Source organism: Pseudophryne corroboree, chromosome 3 (assembly GCF_028390025.1).
Source record: "Pseudophryne corroboree isolate aPseCor3 chromosome 3, aPseCor3.hap2, whole genome shotgun sequence".
Taxonomy (NCBI): domain Eukaryota; kingdom Metazoa; phylum Chordata; class Amphibia; order Anura; family Myobatrachidae; genus Pseudophryne; species Pseudophryne corroboree.
In genome coordinates this window covers 726291160-726312749 of record NC_086446.1, presented here as the reverse complement: position 1 = coordinate 726312749, position 21590 = coordinate 726291160, and positions in this window count along the sequence as shown.

Below are 21590 nucleotides of genomic sequence, written 5' to 3'. Positions count from 1 at the left end.
AAAGGAAGTGCACGAACCGGCACTTCCTTAAACACACGCCGCTGCCGCCGGAGATGCAGGAGGGACACAGGAGAGCCGTGCGCTGCGCTCTCTGTGTCCCTCCTTCAGAAGACAGTGCGGGAGCGACGGAGGGTAAGTATCTAGCACTGTGGGGCATATCTGGCACACCTGGCACTGTGGGGCATATCTGGCAGACCTGGCACTGTGGGGCATATCTGGCACACCTGGCACTGTGGGGCATATCTGGCACTGTGGGGCATATCTGGCACACCTGGCACTGTGGGGCATATCTGGCACTGTGGGGCATATCTGGCACACCTGGCACTGTGGGGCATATCTGGCACACCTGGCATCTGGCACACCTGGCACTGTGGGGCATATCTGGCACATCTGGCACTGTGGGGCACATCTGGCACTGTGGGGCATATCTGGCACTGTGGGGCATATCTGGCACTGTTGGACATATCTGGCACTGTGGGGCATATCTGGCACTGTGGGGCATATCTGGCACATCTGGCACTGTGGGGCATATCTGGCACATCTGGCACTGTGGGGCATATCTGGCACTATGAGGTCTGTGTACGGGTACAGCTGCATTTCCCACCCTAGGCTTATACTCGAGTCAATAAGTTTTCCCAGGTTTTTGTGGAAAAATTAGGTGCCTCGGCTTATATTCGGGTCGACTTATACTCGAGTATATACGGTATTTATTGGTCCAAATCACTGGAAGAAAATGACAAAATCACTAGAATTAAAAGCCAGTATCACAGAAATTATTAGTTCTAATCAATGGTATTATTGGTCCAAATCACTGGAAGAAAATGACAAAATCACTGGAATTAAATGGCAGTTATGTCGGGAATTATATCAAATGGCAGTACCACTGGACATATACGGAAGTGTCAGACATGATGGCACTTTTTTTTATATGACAGGGACAAACCCACTGTCCTAACAATTGGCAGGGCTGATTAAACAAACAGCCAGGGGGAAACTCCTGAATCCAGTTTGTAAGCCTGGGTAATAATTTTTATTACCCAGGATATAATAATAATCACTAAGGCTCCCCTGTAGTGATGATGATGAGATCCCCCCCCAGTGGACCCCCACATGGGAGTCCTTCCGCGTCAGGCTGAGGATGCTAAGGGAGTAGAATCCAACCTCTGAACCCGTGCACCTGTAGTGGGTGCAGACTTTCTGCTCTTTCTATGGCCTAGCCTCATGCAGAAGTAGGCCCTCCCGAATTTTCTCGATCTGGCAGCCCAAGGGGACTGCATCAGAGAAGCAGAGTTGCGTCCTCTCACAGGTGGTGCTGCGGAAGGATTTGTATTCAGAGTGTCCCCAAGCGGTGTCTCACCTGCGAAGGGGAGGTACCTCTTGGATTCGGCGTCTGCGTTCCATTGGCGGATCCAGAGACCTCTGCGAGCTGCTACTGCCATGGAGGATGCTCTAGAATTCATCAGCCCAATGTCCCTCATGGCTTTCACCATGAATTTAGCCGAATCCTTTATGTGACCTAGAATCAAGACAACATCATCCCTATGGATTGTATCAAGGTCTTCTATTAAATTGTCTGACCATTTTAACATAGCCCTAGCTACCCAAGTGCATGCAGTAGTGGGCCTAAGGGCGGCTCCAGTAGCCGTGTAAATGGATTTTAGAGTTGTCTCTATCTTGCGGTGAGTCAGCTCCTTTAACGAGGCCGAGCCTGGTACAGGTAATGTAATTACCCCTGATGGCCTGGACACCGAAATGTCCATTATGGGAGGAATCTCCCATCTCCTTCTATCCTCCTCAGGAAAGGGATATGTCTTAAGTACTTTATTGGGGATGTGAAAAACCTCTTCTGGGTTTAACCAGGATCTTTCAAATAGGGTATTCAACTCTTCCGAAACCGGGAATGTCACTAATGATTTTGCAGTTAGCATACAAGAATTTTCCTCTATTTGTATAGGTATTTCTAACACATCCCTAATGCCACTGATAATTCGCTGAATTCTATATTCCAATCTATCATAGATCCCCCCTCTAACTTCTGTGTTGATCCCTGTGTCGGCATCGATGTCCGCGTTGGCCTGCAAGACCTGTGTATCAGGAGCTGAGGGGGTCCTAGATGAAATGGACTGATCCATATCTAGAGCATTCTTCGTAGCTTTTTTCCAGCAACTTAATAGAGTATGCCCTAATGAATTCTGAGGACTCTTATTTCCTAGGCTATCCAGCCATTCTGTCTCCATCCTAATGGGATGAAACCACTCAAGGCAATCCTGAATACCTGGTACATACTCCTCTCAGGAAGACACCTCCACAACCTCCAAAATATTTTGTTCTGACATGACGCTGACCAGTGATACTGAGCACTGATGAGGATACTAGAAATGACACTGGGCAGCAAGATACAGCAATGGACTACTGTACTGTACTACTATATACTGGTCACCACAATGCAGCATTGATACTGAGCACATATATTTAGCACTGTTCAGGATACTAGAACTGACACGGAGCAGCAAGATACAGCAATGGACTACTGTACTGTACTGTACTACTATATACTGGTCACCACAATGCAGCACTGATACTGAGCACATATATTTAGCACTGTTCAGGATATTAGAACTGACACGGTGCAGCAAGATACAGCAATGGACTACTGTACTGTACTACTATATAGTGGTCACCACAATGCAGCACTGATACTGAGCACATATATTTAGCACTGTTCAGGATACTAGAACTGACATGGAGCAGCAAGATACAGCAATGGACTGCTGTACTGTACTACTATATACTGGTCACCACAATGCAGCACTGATACTGAGCACAGATATTGAGCACTGTTCAGGATACTAGAACTGACACGGAGCAGCAAGATACAGCACTGGACTACTGTACTGTACTACTATATACTGGTCACCACAATGCAGCACTGATACTGAGCACAGATTTTGAGCACTGTTCTGGATACTAGAACTGACACGGAGCAGCAAGATACAGCAATAGACTACTATACTATACTACTATATACTGCTCACCACAATGCAGCACTGATACTGAGCACAGATATTGAGCACTGTTCAGGATACTAGAACTGACACGGAGCAGCAAGATACAGCAATAGACTACTGTACTGTACTACTATACACTGGTCACCACAATGCAGCACTGATACTGAGCAGAGATATTGAGCACTGTTCAGGATACTAGAACTGACACGGAGCAGCAAGTGAAAATGGCGGCGATGCACGGCTCTTTAAATGGAAATCGAATCTCGCGAGAATCCGACAGCGGGATGATGATGTTTTGCCTCGTTCGGGTTTTACGAGTAAGGCGGGAAGAACCGAGGCTGCCTCGGACCCATGTAAACCACGTGAAGTTCGGGGGGGTTCGGATCTCGACGAACCGAACTCGCTCATCTCTAGATAAAACTAACTTGATCAAGATAGAACGGGTGAGAATCCAGAAGCTTGCTGATGATCACTGAACTGTTTTATTGGGGCAGATGTATTAAGCCTGGAGAAGTGATAAAGTGAAAGGTGATAACGCACCAGCCAGTCAGCTTCTAAGGAGTAAATTTACTAAGATGGGAGTTCTATTTAAGATGGGATGTTGCCCATAGCAACCAATCAGATTGCAGGTATTATTTTGTAGAAGGTGCTAGATAAATAAGAAGTAGAATCTTATTGGTTGTATGGGCAAAATCCCATCCTAAATAGAACTCCCATCTCAGTAAATTTACCTCTAAATGTCAAGTTACAGTATGGGTTTGAAAGATGACAGTTAGGAGCTGATTGGCTGGTGCATTATCACATTCTACTTTATCATTTCTTCAGGCTTCATACATCTTCCCTACTGTACTGTATAAAGGACTCCTTCTTCCTGATCTAGCACAACTCATCTGGAGAAATTTGTTTTAATTCAAGATTTCAGTATTGAAGTGTTTAATTTGTAATTTCAATGTACTCTATTAAACCAATTTTATTAGACTGTATAGCCAGGGCCGGCAACAGAAATTTTGGGGCCCGGCACACGTACTTCTCTGCCCACATCAAACCCCCCCCCCCCATCAACCCCTCCCAACACAGTTGAGCACACACACACATACATATACATACATATGTATATTAGAGATGTGCAGCAGGCATTTTTCGGTTTTTGGGTTTTGGTTTTGGATTCGGTTCCATGGTCGTGTTTTGGATTCGGACGCATTTTGGCAAAACCTCCCTTAAGAATTTTTGCCGGATTCGGGTGTGTTTTGGATTCGGGTGTTTTATTTCAAAAACCCCTCAAAAACAGCTTAAATCATAGAATTTGGGGGTAATTTTGATCCTATAGTATTATTAACCTCAATAACCATAATTTCCACCCATTTCCAGTCTATTCTGAACACCTCACACCTCAAAGTATTATTTTTAGTCCTAAAATTTGCACCGAGGTCGCTGGATGACTAAGCTAAGCGACCCAAGTGGGGGGCACAAACTTCTGGCCCATCTAGGAGTGGCACTGCAGTGTCAGACAGGCTGGCACTTAAAAATATAGTCCCCAAACAGCACATGATGCAAAGATAAATAAAAAAAAGAGGTGCAAGATGGAATTGTCCTTGGGCCCTCCCACGCACTTTTATGTTGTATAAACAGGACATGCACACTTTATCAAACCCATCATTTCAGCGACAGGGTCTGCCACTCGACTGTGGCTGAAATGACTGGTTGGTTTGGGCCCCCACCAAAAAAGAAGCAATCAATCTCTCCTTGCACAAACTGGCTTTACAGAGGCAGGATGTCCACCTCCTCCTCATCGTCAGATTCCTCACCCCTTTCACTGTGTACATCCCCCTCCTCACAGAGTATTAATTCGTCCCCAATGGAATCCACCATCACAGATCCCTGTGTACTTTCTGGAGGCAATTGCTGGTAAATGTCTCCACGGAGGAATTTATTATAATTCATTTTGATGAACATCATCTTCTCCACATTTTCTGGAAGTAACCTCTTACGCCGATCGCTGACAAAGTTACCGGCTGCACTAAACACTCTTTCAGAGTACACACTGGAGAGGGGGGGGCAGCTTAGGTAAAATAAAGCCAGTTTGTGCAAGGGCCTCCAAATTGCCTCTTTTTGCTGCCAGTATACGTACGGACTGTCTGACATGCCTACAGTGATGCTGTCACTCATATAATCCTCCACCATTTTTTCAATGGTGACAGAATCATATGCAGTGACAGTAGACATGTCAGTAATCGTTGGCAGGTCCTTCAGTCCAGACCAGATGTCAGCTATCGCTCCTGACTGCCCTGCATCACCGCCAGCGGGTGGTTTTGGAAATGTTATCCTTTTCCTGGCAGCTCCAGTAGCGTGAGAAAATGAAGAAGGAGCTGTTGGTGGGTCACGTTCCGCTTGACTTGACAATTATCTCACCAGCAGGTCTTTGAACATCTGCAGACTTGTGTCTGCCGGAAAGAGAGATACAACGTAGGCTTTAAACCTAGGATCGAGCACGGTGGGCAAAATGTAGTGCTCTGATTTCAACAGATTGACCACCCGTGAATCCTGGTTAAGCGAATTAAGGGCTCCATCCACAAGTCCCACATACCTAGCGGAATCGCTCCATTTTAGCTCCTCCTTCAATCTCTCTAGCTGCTTTTGCAAAAGCCTGATGAGGGGAATGACCTGACTCAGGCTGGCAGTGTCTGAACTGACTTCACGTATGGCAAGTTCAAAGGGTTGCAGAACCTTGCACAATGTTTAAATCATTCTCCACTGCGCTTGAGTGAGGTGCATTCCCCCTCCTTTGCCTATATCGTAGGCAGATGTATAGGCTTATATGGCCTTTTGCTGCTCCTCCATCCTCTGAAGCATATAGAGGGTTGAATTCCACCTCGTTACCACCTCTTGCTTCAGCTGATGGCAGTGCATGTTCAGTAGTGTTTGTTGGTGCTCCAGTCTTCGGCACGCGGTGGCTGAATGCCGAAAGTGGCCCGCAATTCTTTGGGCCACCGACAGCATTTCTTGAACGCCCTTGTCATTTTTAAAAAAATTCTGCACCACCAAATTCATTGTATGTGCAAAACATTGGACGTGCTGGAATTTGCCCACATGTAATGCACGCACAATATTGGTGGCGTAGTCCGATGTCACAAATCCCCAGGAGAGTCCAATTGGGGTAAGCCAATCTGCGATGATGTTCCTCAGTTTCCGTGAAAGGTTGTCAGCTGTGTGCCTCTTATGGAAAGCAGTGATACAAAGCGTAGCCTGCCTAGTAATGAGTTGGCGTTTGCGAGATGCTGCTACTGGTGCCGCCGCTGTTGTTGTTGCTGCGGGAGGCAATACATCTACCCAGTGGGCTGTCACAGTCATATAGTCCTTAGTCTGCCCTGCTCCACTTGTCCACATGTCCGTGGTTAAGTGTACATTGGGTACAACTGCATTTTTTAGGACACTGGTGACTCTTTTTCTGACGTCTGTGTACATTCTCGGTATCGCCTGCCTAGAGAAGTGGAACCTAGATGGTATTTGGTACCGGGGACACACTACCTCAAGCAATTCTCTAAGTCCCTGTGAACTAACAGCGGATACCGGACGCATGTCTAACACCAACATAGTTGTCAAGGCCTGAGTTATCCTCTTTGCAACAGGATGACTGCTGTGATATTTCATCTTTCTCGCAAAGGACTGTTGGACAGTCAATTGCTTACTGGAAGTAGTACAAGTGGTCTTCCGACTTCCCCTCTGGGATGACGATCGACTCCCAGCAGCACCAGCAGCAGTAGGCGTTACAGTCAAGGATCCATCGGAGGAATCCCAGTTACGAGAGGACTCGTCAGACTTGCCAGTGACATGGCCTGCAGGACTATTGGCGTTCCTGTCTAAGGAGGAAATTGACATTGAGGGAGTTGGTGGTGTGGTTTGCAGGAGCTTGGATACAAGAGGAAGAAGGGATTTAGTTGTCACTGGACTGCTTCCGCTGTCACCCAAAGTTTTTGAACTTGTCAATGACTTCTGATGAATGCACTCCAGGTGACGTATAAGGGAGGATGTTCCTAGGTGGTTAAGGTCCTTACCTTTACTTATTACAGCTTAACAAAGGCAACACACGGCTTGACACCAGTTGTCCGCATTTCTCTTGAAATAATTCGTCGAAGAGGTGATTTTTTTTTTGTATTTTGACCAGGCATGTCAATGGCCTTATTCATCCCATGGACAACAGGTGTCTCTCCGGGTGCCTGACTTAAACAAACCACCTCTCCATCAGAATCCTCCTCGTCAATTTCCTCCTCAGCGCCAGCAACACCCATATCCTCATCCTGGTGTATTTCAACAGTGACATCTTCAATTTGACTATCAGGAACTGGACTGTGGGTGCTCCTTCCAGCACTTGCAGGGGGCGTGCAAATGGTGGAAGGAGCCACCTCTTCCCGTCCAGTGTTGGGAAGGTCAGGCATCGCAACCGACACAATTGGACTCTCCTTGGGGATTTGTGATTTAGAAGAACGCACAGTTCTTTGCTGTGCTTTTGCCAGCTTAACTCTTTTTATTTTTCTAGTGGGAGGATGATTGCTTCCATCCTCATGTGAAGCTGAACCACTAGCCATGAACATAGGCCAGGACCTTAGCCGTTCCTTGCCACTCCGTGTCGTAAATGGCATATTGGCAAGTTTACGCTTCTCCTTAAACGCTTCTAATTTAGATTTTTGGGTCATTTTACTGAACTTTTGTTTTTTGGATTTGACATGCTCTCTACTATGACATTGGGCATCGGCCTTGGCAGACAACGTTGATGGCATTTCATCGTCTCTGCCATGACTAGTGGCAGCAGCTTCAGCACTAGGTGGAAGTGGATCTTGATCTTTCCCTATTTTACCCTTCACATTTTTGTTCTCCATTTTTTAATGTGTGGAATTATATGCCAGTAATATATCTGAAATTAGACGGCAGTAATGTCTGGAATTAGATACCACTAGATAGATAGCAGATACCACTGTGACTGGAATGATGATGACCTATGCACAGTGACAGGACACTACCACAGCACCCTACAGCAGCAAGATGCGGCACAAGACACTGGACTTTTAGTCACCACAATGCAGCACTGACACTGAGCACAGATATTGAGCACTGTTCAGGATAATAGAACTGACACTGCGCAGCGAGAACAGCACTGGACTACTGTACTGTACTACTATATACTGGTCACCACAATGCAGCAATGATAATAATGAGCACAGATATTGAGCACTGTTAAGGATAATAGAACTGACACCGGGCAGCGAGAACAGCACTGGACTACTGTGCTGTACTACTATATACTGGTCAGTGGTCACCACAATGCAGCAATGATAATAATGAGCACAGATAATGAGCACTGTTCAGGATAATAGAACTGACACTGGGCAGCGAGAACAGCACTGGACTACTGTACTGTACTACTATATACTGGTCACCAAAATGCAGCAATGATAATAATGAGGACTGTTCAGGATACTAGAACTGACACTGGGCAGTGAGAACAGCACTGAACTACTGTACTGTTCTACTATATACTGGTCAGTGGTCACCACAATGCAGCAATGATAATAATGAGCACAGATATTGAGCACTGTTCAGGATAATAGAACTGACACTGGGCAGCAAGAACAGCACTGGACTACTGTACTGTACTGTACTGTCCTACTATATACTGGTCACCACAATGCAGCAATGATAATAATGAGCACAGAAATTGAGCACTGTTCAGGATAATAGAACTGACATGGAGCAGTAAAATACAGCAATGGACTACTGTACTGTACTACTATATACTGGTCACCACAATGCAGCATTGATACTGAGCACAGATATTGAGCTGATATTTAGCTGATATTGGGCTATTCAGGCAGAGAACGTAGCCACGTCCTCCGCTCAATCTACAATGCACGAGTGAAAATGGCAGCGACGCGCAGCTCTTTATATGGAATCCGAATCTCGCGTGAATCCAACAGCGGGATGATGATGTTTTCCCCTGTTCGAGTTTTGCGAGTAAGGCGGGAAGAACCGAGGCTGCCTTGGACCCGTGTAAACCACGTGAAGTTCGGGGGGGTTCAGATCTCGACAAACCGAACCCGCTCATCTCTATGCGGAATATGTGTGCACTATATAAATAACTGATAATAATAATAATATTATTGTATGTACAGTATGTAGCTACAGTTACAGATCATAAATTCTCCTGCTGTCATTATCATTAGTATAGAACTAAAGGCCCCCATACACTACAGCGATATGTCTGAGGCTGAAGTCAAAGTCGATTTCTCTTGAACTCTCCCAGGAGCTTCCCGGGAGTGGTTCCATACAATTCCATATGATTTGCTTTTTTGCATGCGATATGTCACGCGGCGACATATCGCATGCGATTTATCGCAATGCATTCACGTGTACCATAAGATATATATGATGGGCTGGATTAGGGTGCTAGGCCCAAATAGGCATATAAATATCAGCATCCATTTTAGCCATGTGCACACTGCTGCTCTGTGAATAGTGAGGCTGGTTTATACCTTCTGAGCGTTCCACATTGCTAGTGTGCTTTGCTTTGTTTGGTTTATCTGAACAAAGTGCTCTTTATCCTGTTCTGTGATGGATTCCTACAGGTATCAACTTCTGTTAGCCTATATCAGCTTCTGTTAGCCTATAGCCTATGGTTATCTGAAGCAGAAACGTGACAGGGATCTGAAACGGAAGAGGCAGAGGTCTGTTTGGAGCAAGGAGTGGCTCACATGTCGCTCCTGACCGAGATTAGGGATAATAACCCTAAAGATTATCGCAACTACCTTCGAATGGATGACGATACCTTCCAGGAGTTGCTTGGCCTTGTGACTCCCTACATCGAGAGGCAGGACACCAAGATGCGGAGGGCCATCCCTGCTGAGGAGAGGCTGACTGCTACTCTGAGGTTCCTGGCTACATGGCGGTCGTTTGAGGACCTGAAGTTCGGGACCCTCATCTCCCCCCAGGCTTTGGGTCGGATTATCCCTGACACCTGCAGGGCCATTGTGAAGGTGCTGCAGGACCAGTATTTAAAGGTAAATAAAATACACACCACACCTGTTTAGTTACTTTTAAACTGTTTATAGAAAAAAAGTTTTGTTTTTTTTTTCTTTTAAACAACTGTGCAAATGTATGCAATTATTTGCCAACATGGAACATAGAACTTTATGCAATTATTTGCCAACATGGCACACAGAAATGTTAAAAACATGGGCAAGTCTTGCCTTGATCTCTTAAAATATAATGTCTTCGCCCTCCTGGTCGGTGTTTTTTTTTTTTTTCGTGTTCTCTTCTGGGGGCGCGTCGGAGGAGCTGGTGATGCAGAGGAATCAGGGGTAGCTGGTGTTTCAGGGGTAGGAACTTGGGGCTGGGATTCCTCCATATCCTGGATTATGCTGAGGTTTGGGGTGGTGGGAATCTCCACACTTCCCCTCTGTAGTAGATTAAAAAAAATACACTGGGGGCGTGGCCTGGCAGGCAAGCTGGACGGACGTGCCTGTGTTTAGCTCCAGCTGCCTGAGTGGAAATTATCTTTCCTGGCCCTCTTTCTAGCCCTTATCCCGGCCTAATTGGCCTCTGATTATTGTCCCAGTCCCCCCTGCACCCAGTGCGACGGGTCCCGGAGCCGGGGGAGGCCTCCTGCCTCCTTGCGGGTTGGGGCCTGCGCGACTAGCAGAAGCCGGGGGCTAGATTTACACTGTGATCCCGACCGCGGTGGACGTGAGCTGACTGGCCCGGCGGAGCAACCCTCACCTTATCGGGACCAGCTCTCACTATCGGAGTCCCGCCTGCAGCCTCCGTGTGCGCCGGGAGGCGCCCCGTGCCCGCCCGGCGAGGCGGGGGACCTGGTGCGCACGGCGGCCTGCCTCCGTCTGACGGGACGGACCCTGTGGTTGCCGGGGCGACCGCCGCAGTTCACTGGAAACCGGCGGCCGGCCCTCCCGCCGGGTGAATAGTGCTGGAAGCGGCTCTCCTCTGCTGCATTGAAGCCGCCTGCCTCCCATATCTCCAAAGCCCACGGAGTCCTTCACTAGGCGGCCTGTGGGAGTGCACCTGGATCACCTAAGCCCCTTGGCTGCCGGCGTCCATATTGGATCCAGAGCTCGGGACACTTCTGTAACCCTCAACAGCTGGAGGTAGGGGTGGAGAACCCTGGTCGTCGGCTGGACCGTGGCTGGGGGACTTCACCTGCTGGATCCTGCCTATTGCCCCCACCATGCTTTGATACGGCAATGTGGGGAGGCAGTCTGTATATGTGCCTATATTAGCACCACATTCCGCCCAGGCACTGTCTATTTGCACCACGTCATCCTATCACTGTGGGGGACCAGTTCACACGGAGCTGCAGCAAATAAGATCAGGGGGGACCCCTTGGACCCGTTCTTTAAACTCTGCGAAGGCCTCCGCTGGCACCGTTCTCTGTCTTGCTCACCTATGATATTTGAGGCTGGAGCTCCATCTACTGGCAGACTTAATGTTTGATTTCGGCTGCAGGGGTGACCTTGCTTCCCTCATAATGTGATCCATTGGAACCTGCCCTGAGTCCTGGGACCGTCTATGTCATAATAATTGCGCTGTCCTATCCCTGCTACCGGGACTTTTCTAGCACAGTGATGCAGTGATTCTCTCTCATAGCCCTATATGTACGTACGTTCCACCATGACTAGAGGTAACAAAAAGCAACACGGCGCAGCTCTGAGCCAGAGCCTGAAAAAATTTGCCTACTCAGATACTAAATCTCCGGGACCGGAGACTCCCTCGCAACCTGACATCTCAGACTCGGAGGACTCCGACCATTCTCCATTGACCCGGAAGGATCTTCATCGGTTTTTCCGCGAAATTCAGGAGACGAGGAAATCTGTGCAGGCGGTGCAGGCGGAGGTACATACGGCCATTGCCTCTCTTAAAGCTGACGTTACCGACCTTGGAGACAGGACAGACCACTTAGAGTCTAAAATGGACGAAGTGGTCGCTTTTCAACAGGGGGTAGGCGATGACATTCAAGGCCTAATGCAGGAAATGCACCTACTCCTAGAACGCCAAGAGGACCAAGATAATCGGGCGCGCTGGAATAATCTCCGCATCCGGGGCATCCCTGAGGACGTTGATATGACATCCCTGCACGACTACCTCAAGAAACTGTTTGTGCACCTGTCGCCTTCAACTCCGACAGACCGACTTTTGTTGGATAGGGCCCACAGGGCTCTCCGCCCTCGCTCTCAGGATCAAGCTCAACCCAGAGATGTTATTTTGCGATGCCATTATTATTCGGCTAAAGAAGACTTGCTTAGGGAGGCTAGGAAGCTTTCTAAGCTGGATTTCCTGGGACACTCCCTTCAAATATTCCAAGATATTGCTCCTAGCACCCTACTTAAAAGAAAAGAATTCCGACCCATTACCTTGGCTCTTCGAGACAGTGGCATCCGCTATAGGTGGGGTTTCCCCTTTCGCATTCTTGTGTGGCATCATAACCGCCTCCACTCGGCTAGGGACCTAGCCGAAGCTAAAGGACTCTTACGCAACCTGGGTATTTCCCCGCCTCCAACCCTGTCTGAGTCTCCACAGCGGATGTGCGAGGCTTCTTCTGTGGAGTCGACTGACACTCCGAGACGCTCCCTGAACCGAGACTGGTCACGAGTGCCCTCGGCACGAAAATCCGCCTCTGCTGGCCCTAACGCTTGATGCCGTATATGTTTCAATACTGTTTCATTTATATATTTTGTTACCTCTACGTATGCTTATTTTGTTGAGATGTAATTTTTCTCTGTTTCCGTTCCACTACTGGCCCGGCTCCCCTTGCACCTGGCATACCCAACTAGTCATTTAGCTCTTACCACTGTAACCGGGTATACAGGGAGAGTATAGGGCTGAGGCTACCCTTATGGGACATGTATCCCTCTGTGCTGGAACTCATACCTCTTGTTTTATTAAGTGTTGGTACTATCCTCCGATTATGGATTTGGATAGTCACTATTATTTTATCAATGTGTGTTAGTACTATCCCCCGTTCAAGGTAATGTTTGTTTCAGCCTTGGATAGCCACCGTTATATTACTAGTTACCCTATATGATGGCGGGGATTGGGAACTGTTGCTTACTCCTGTATTCCCTTAATACTGGTTCCCAGACTCGGGGCACCATGGTGAGTGCTCGTCACCCTTGATGCACCTGGCCCGGCCGGGCCGCGTCCCCACAGTTGGGTCTTATACCCTAGTCCGGTCGTTGTCACGTAGTGACCCTTTTGGTTGTCCCCTGACCGGCGCGCTTGGCCAGATGTAGTTTCTTCTGGTCTCCAATCTTTCCCTTTTCCCTATTTTTCCCATGTTTTGCTCCCCCTGTTTCTGTGTTCTTTTCTTTTTCTTGTTCAAACTTGTAAAGCTGTTTGCCGATTGCCACATATACTTACAATGTTTTTGTTCTGGTTTCTTATAGGGTTGCGGTGTCCGGAGGGAGGTGATGAGGCGTTTCGAAACGTAGCTGGCCATGGCTCTTAAAGTTTATTCGCACAACGTCAAAGGTTTGAACAGCCCTACCAAACGCACCAAGCTATTCCTTTCTCTTAAACCGGCCAAAGGTGACTTGGTTTTCCTACAAGAAACCCACTTTAAGAAATCCCTTCACCCTGATTTAAAATCCAAAGCTTACCCTCTTACATTTCATTCATGTGATGCTACACACAAGAAAAGGGGGGTCTCCACTTTGATAGCTGCTCACCTTACGTTTGAATTGTTGGACAGTCATGCAGATAAATCAGGTAGATGGCTTATTCTTGTTGGGAAGCTAAATGATAGCCTGTGTACCCTTGTTAATATATACGCCCCGAATCAAAACCAAGCTACATTCTTTGGGAGGCTGAGCGCACATTTGACTAGACTCAGTAGAGGAGAGGTCATCGTTGCAAGAGATTTTAATGAGGTGCTTGATGCCTCGTTGGATAGGTCCTCCCCTCCTTTTTCTCGTTCTTTTAACCACCCCCGCCCGACCTCGGCATCTCTTGCTCTGCTAGATCTTCTGAAACTTCACTTGCTATTTGACTCTTTTAGGCTAACTGAACCTCTGACCAGGGATTATACTTTTTTTCCCTCTGTACACAAATCCTACTCTAGGATTGACATGATCCTACTCAGCCGGGATCTATCCTCTAAACTGAAATCTGCTAGCATACTCCCTATGATTTGGTCTGACCACTGCCCGATCACTGCTGATCTCCAATCCATTGCCCCACGCCCTCCTCCTGTCTCCTGGCGTCTGAACGATTCCATACTGCATAGCCCGGAAATTACCAACCAGATTAAAAGCTGCCTTGCTGACTACTTTCTTCTCAATGACATCCCGGAGACTTCTCCTGTTACTCTATGGGAGGCGCATAAAGCTGTGCTACGCGGCCATCTGATTAGCCAGGCAGCTAGACTTAAAAAATCCCGGGAGCTTAGCTTCCTTTCCCTCTCTACTAAACTCCAAGCCCTTGAGCGCCAACATAAACTCTCTCCTACCCCATCTAACCTAGAGCCCCTGCTGAAAGCTAGAACTGCAATGTCACTTTCTCTGTCGGAACGTACGGCGAGGACTCTTCAGAAGCTTAACCAGACCTTCTATGAGAAAGGTGACAAAGCTGATAGAATCCTGGCTTCCCGCCTCAGAGCACAACGATCTCGAAATAATATCCTAGCGGTGCACGCCGAATCTGGTGAAGTCACATATGACCCAGGGGGTATAAACAGGGTGTTCCGGGACTATTACACTAAACTCTATAATTTAAACTCCACTAATCCAGATCCCGGCCCCCCCGACACTTTAATTTCAGAATTCTTGCGTAGGGCCGATCTCCCTCGACTATCTGACATCGACTCTGCGGAGCTGAATAAAGATATCACCGAGGAAGAAATAACTGCCGTCTTGAGAAATATTAAATCTTCTAAAGCCCCGGGCCCTGATGGCTTCTCGGCCTCTTACTATAAAAAATTTGCTCCATTGTTGGTCCCCCATCTCAGGGTATTGTTCAACGCTGTACTACATGGCACCCCATTCCCAAGTAATATGCTGGAGGCTAGAGTCATAGTCATCCACAAAGAGGGCAAAGACCCACGAAATTGCGCTAACTATCGCCCGATATCCTTATTGAATCTAGATATCAAAATTTACGCAAAGATTTTGGCTACCCGCCTCAATGGTGTGCTCCCTGATCTGATACATTATGACCAGGTGGGATTTATCCCTGGACGCCAGGCCAGGGACAACACTAGAAGAGCGATTGATATTATCCAATTGTTGAATAGCAGGCAAACCCCATCTATTATCCTTTCTCTCGACGCCGAGAAGGCGTTTGACCGTATATCTTGGCCATTCTTATTTCAGACTCTACAGGTATTTGGGATATCGGCGGAATTTCTGACTGGGGTCTCTGCCCTCTACTCCTCTCCTGTAGCTAGGGTTCTCACTAACGGAATACTGTCCCCATCCTTCCCGCTATCTAATGGGACCAGGCAGGGGTGTCCTCTCTCCCCCCTGGTGTTTGCCATGGTCATTGAGCCACTGGCTGCTATGATAAGAAACTCCGGTGGTATTCGGGGAGTGAAGGTGGGCTCACAGGAATCTAAGATCTCGCTCTTCGCCGACGATGTACTGCTATCTCTCACTCAGCTGCAGTCTTCCCTCCCCGCTCTGTATCGGATTATAGAGGAATATGGTTCCCTGTCGGGCTATAAAATAAATTTTATTAAATCTGAAGCCATGTTACTGCATGTGCCTGGAGATCTCAAACGCTCCCTGCAGTCATCCTACGACCTTCGGTGGCAGACCAATAAGATTAAGTACCTAGGTGTTTATATTACTTCTCATTATAATGCCCTATACTCTGAAAATTACCCGCGGTTACTGACCAAGATCAAATCTGATTTGACAAGATGGAGAACATATATCATATCCTGGCTGGGTAGGATAATTGCCCTTAAAATGACAATTATGCCGCAACTCTAGAGATGAGCGCCTGAAATTTTTCGGGTTTTGTGTTTTGGTTTTGGGTTCGGTTCCGCGGCCGTGTTTTGGGTTCGAACGCGTTTTGGCAAAACCTCACCGAATTATTTTTGTCGGATTCGGGTGTGTTTTGGATTCGGGTGTTTTTTTCCAAAAACACTAAAAAACAGCTTAAATCATAGAATTTGGGGGTCATTTTGATCCCAAAGTATTATTAACCTCAAAAACCATAATTTACACTCATTTTCAGTCTATTCTGAATACCTCACACCTCACAATATTATTTTTAGTCCTAAAATTTGCACCGAGGTCGCTGTGTGAGTAAGATAAGCGACCCTAGTGGCCGACACAAACACCGGGCCCATCTAGGAGTGGCACTGCAGTGTCACGCAGGATGTCCCTTCCAAAAAACCCTCCCCAAACAGCACATGACGCAAAGAAAAAAAGAGGCGCAATGAGGTAGCTGTGTGAGTAAGATTAGCGACCCTAGTGGCCGACACAAACACCGGGCCCATCTAGGAGTGGCACTGCAGTGTCACGCAGGATGGCCCTTCCAAAAAACCCTCCCCAAACAGCACATGACGCAAAGAAAAAAAGAGGCGCAATGAGGTAGCTGACTGTGTGAGTAAGATTAGCGACCCTAGTGGCCGACACAAACACCGGGCCCATCTAGGAGTGGCACTGCAGTGTCACGCAGGATGTCCCTTCCAAAAAACCCTCCCCAAACAGCACATGACGCAAAGAAAAAAAGAGGCGCAATGAGGTAGCTGTGTGAGTAAGATTAGCGACCCTAGTGGCCGACACAAACACCGGGCACATCTAGGAGTGGCACTGCAGTGTCACGCAGGATGTCCCTTCCAAAAAACCCTCCCCAAACAGCACATGACGCAAAGAAAAAAAGAGGCGCAATGAGGTAGCTGTGTGAGTAAGATTAGCGACCCTAGTGGCCGACACAAACACCGGGCCCATCTAGGAGTGGCACTGCAGTGTCACGCAGGATGTCCCTTCCAAAAAACCCTCCCCAATCAGCACATGATGCAAAGAAAAAGAAAAGAAAAAAGAGGTGCAAGATGGAATTATCCTTGGGCCCTCCCACCCACCCTTATGTTGTATAAACAAAACAGGACATGCACACTTTAACCAACCCATCATTTCAGTGACAGGGTCTGCCACACGACTGTGACTGATATGACGGGTTGGTTTGGACCCCCCCCAAAAAAGAAGCAATTAATCTCTCCTTGCACAAACTGGCTCTACAGAGGCAAGATGTCCACCTCATCTTCACCCTCCGATATATCACCGTGTACATCCCCCTCCTCACAGATTATCAATTCGTCCCCACTGGAATCCACCATCTCAGCTCCCTGTGTACTTTGTGGAGGCAATTGCTGCTGGTCAATGTCTCCGCGGAGGAATTGATTATAATTCATTTTAATGAACATCATCTTCTCCACATTTTCTGGATGTAACCTCGTACGCCGATTGCTGACAAGGTGAGCGGCGGCACTAAACACTCTTTCGGAGTACACACTTGTGGGAGGGCAACTTAGGTAGAATAAAGCCAGTTTGTGCAAGGGCCTCCAAATTGCCTCTTTTTCCTGCCAGTATAAGTACGGACTGTGTGACGTGCCTACTTGGATGCGGTCACTCATATAATCCTCCACCATTCTATCAATGTTGAGAGAATCATATGCAGTGACAGTAGACGACATGTCCGTAATCGTTGTCAGGTCCTTCAGTCCGGACCAGATGTCAGCATCAGCAGTCGCTCCAGACTGCCCTGCATCACCGCCAGCGGGTGGGCTCGGAATTCTGAGCCTTTTCCTCGCACCCCCAGTTGCGGGAGAATGTGAAGGAGGAGATGTTGACAGGTCGCGTTCCGCTTGACTTGACAATTTTGTCACCAGCAGGTCTTTCAACCCCAGCAGACCTGTGTCTGCCGGAAAGAGAGATCCAAGGTAGGCTTTAAATCTAGGATCGAGCACGGTGGCCAAAATGTAGTGCTCTGATTTCAACAGATTGACCACCCGTGAATCCTTGTTAAGCGAATTAAGGGCTGCATCCACAAGTCCCACATGCCTAGCGGAATCGCTCCCTTTTAGCTCCTTCTTCAATGCCTCCAGCTTCTTCTGCAAAAGCCTGATGAGGGGAATGACCTGACTCAGGCTGGCAGTGTCTGAACTGACTTCACGTGTGGCAAGTTCAAAGGGCATCAGAACCTTGCACAACGTTGAAATCATTCTCCACTGCACTTGAGACAGGTGCATTCCATCTCCTATATCGTGCTCAATTGTATAGGCTTGAATGGCCTTTTGCTGCTCCTCCAACCTCTGAAGCATATAGAGGGTTGAATTCCACCTCGTTACCACTTCTTGCTTCAGATGATGGCAGGGCAGGTTCAGTAGTTTTTGGTGGTGCTCCAGTCTTCTGTACGTGGTGCCTGTACGCCGAAAGTGTCCCGCAATTTTTCTGGCCACCGACAGCATCTCTTGCACGCCCCTGTCGTTTTTTTAAAAATTCTGCACCACCAAATTCAAGGTATGTGCAAAACATGGGACGTGCTGGAATTTGCCCATATTTAATGCACACACAATATTGCTGGCGTTGTCCGATGCCACAAATCCACAGGAGAGTCCAATTGGGGTAAGCCATTCCGCGATGATCTTCCTCAGTTGCCGTAAGAGGTTTTCTGCTGTGTGCGTATTCTGGAAAGCGGTGATACAAAGCGTAGCCTGCCTAGGAAAGAGTTGGCGTTTGCGAGATGCTGCTACTGGTGCCGCCGCTGCTGTTCTTGCGGCGGGAGTCCATACATCTACCCAGTGGGCTGTCACAGTCATATAGTCCTGACCCTGCCCTGCTCCACTTGTCCACATGTCCGTGGTTAAGTGGACATTGGGTACAACTGCATTTTTTAGGAGACTGGTGAGTCTTTTTCTGACGTCCGTGTACATTCTCGGTATCGCCTGCCTAGAGAAGTGGAACCTAGATGGTATTTGGTAACGGGGGCACACTGCCTCAATAAATTGTCTAGTTCCCTGTGAACTAACGGCGGATACCGGACGCACGTCTAACACCAACATAGTTGTCAAGGACTCAGTTATCCGCTTTGCAGTAGGATGACTGCTGTGATATTTCATCTTCCTCGCAAAGGACTGTTGAACAGTCAATTGCTTACTGGAAGTAGTACAAGTGGGCTTACGACTTCCCCTCTGGGATGACCATCGACTCCCAGCGGCAACAACAGCAGCGCCAGCAGCAGTAGGCGTTACACGCAAGGATGCATCGGAGGAATCCCAGGCAGGAGAGGACTCGTCAGACTTGCCAGTGACATGGCCTGCAGGACTATTGGCATTCCTGGGGAAGGAGGAAATTGACACTGAGGGAGTTGGTGGGGTGGTTTGCGTGAGCTTGGTTACAAGAGGAAGGGATTTACTGGTCAGTGGACTGCTTCCGCTGTCACCCAAAGTTTTTGAACTTGTCACTGACTTATTATGAATGCGCTGCAGGTGACGTATAAGGGAGGATGTTCCGAGGTGGTTAACGTCCTTACCCCTACTTATTACAGCTTGACAAAGGGAACACACGGCTTGACACCTGTTGTCCGCATTTCTGGTGAAATACCTCCACACCGAAGAGCTGATTTTTTTGGTATTTTCACCTGGCATGTCAACGGCCATATTCCTCCCACGGACAACAGGTGTCTCCCCGGGTGCCTGACTTAAACAAACCACCTCACCATCAGAATCCTCCTGGTCAATTTCCTCCCCAGCGCCAGCAACACCCATATCCTCCTCATCCTGGTGTACTTCAACACTGACATCTTCAATCTGACTATCAGGAACTGGACTGCGGGTGCTCCTTCCAGCACTTGCAGGGGGCGTGCAAATGGTGGAAGGCGCATGCTCTTCACGTCCAGTGTTGGGAAGGTCAGGCATCGCAACCGACACAATTGGACTCTCCTTGTGGATTTGGGATTTCAAAGAACGCACAGTTCTTTGCGGTGCTTTTGCCAGCTTGAGTCTTTTCAGTTTTCTAGCGAGAGGCTGAGTGCTTCCATCCTCATGTGAAGCTGAACCACTAGCCATGAACATAGGCCAGGGCCTCAGCCGTTCCTTGCCACTCCGTGTGGTAAATGGCATATTGGCAAGTTTACGCTTCTCCTCCGACAATTTTATTTTAGGTTTTGGAGTCCTTTTTTTACTGATATTTGGTGTTTTGGTTTTGACATGCTCTGTACTATGCCATTGGGCATCGGCCTTGGCAGACGACGTTGCTGGCATTTCATCGTCTCGGCCATGACTAGTGGCAGCAGCTTAAGCACGAGGTGGAAGTGGATCTTGATCTTTCCCTAATTTTGGAACCTCAACATTTTTGTTCTCCATATTTTAATAGGCACAACTAAAAGGCACCTCAGGTAAACAATGGAGATGGATGGATTGGATACTAGTATACAATTATGGACGGGCTGCCGAGTGCCGACACAGAGGTAGCCACAGCCGTGAACTACCGCACTGTACTGTGTCTGCTGCTAATATATAGACTGGTTGATAAAGAGATAGTATACTCGTAACTAGTATGTATGTATAAAGAAAGAAAAAAAAACCACGGTTAGGTGGTATATACAATTATGGACGGGCTGCCGAGTGCCGACACGGAGGTAGCCACAGCCGTGAACTACCGCACTGTACTGTGTCTGCTGCTAATATATAGACTGGTTGATAAAGAGATAGTATACTCGTAACTAGTATGTATGTATAAAGAAAGAAAAAAAAACCACGGTTAGGTGGTATATACAATTATGGACGGGCTGCCGAGTGCCGACACAGAGGTAGCCACAGCCGTGAACTACCGCACTGTACTGTGTCTGCTGCTAATATATAGACTGGTTGATAAAGAGATAGTATACTCGTAACTAGTATGTATGTATAAAGAAAGAAAAAAAAACCACGGTTAGGTGGTATATACAATTATGGACGGGCTGCCGAGTGCCGACACAGAGGTAGCCACAGCCGTGAACTACCGCACTGTACTGTGTCTGCTGCTAATATATAGACTGGTTGATAAAGAGATAGTATACTCGTAACTAGTATGTATGTATAAAGAAAGAAAAAAAACCCACGGTTAGGTCACTGGTATATACAATTATGGACGGGCTGCCGAGTGCCGACACAGAGGTAGCCACAGCCGTGAACTACCGCACTGTACTGTGTCTGCTGCTAATATATAGACTGGTTGATAAAGAGATAGTATACTCGTAACTAGTATGTATGTATAAAGAAAGAAAAAAAAACCACGGTTAGGTCACTGGTATATACAATTATGGACGGGCTGCCGAGTGCCGACACAGAGGTAGCCACAGCCGTGAACTACCGCACTGTACTGTGTCTGCTGCTAATATATAGACTGGTTGATAAAGAGATAGTATACTCGTAACTAGTATGTATGTATAAAGAAAGAAAAAAAACCCACGGTTAGGTCACTGGTATATACAATTATGGACGGGCTGCCGAGTGCCGACACAGAGGTAGCCACAGCCGTGAACTACCGCACTGTACTGTGTCTGCTGCTAATATATAGACTGGTTGATAAAGAGATA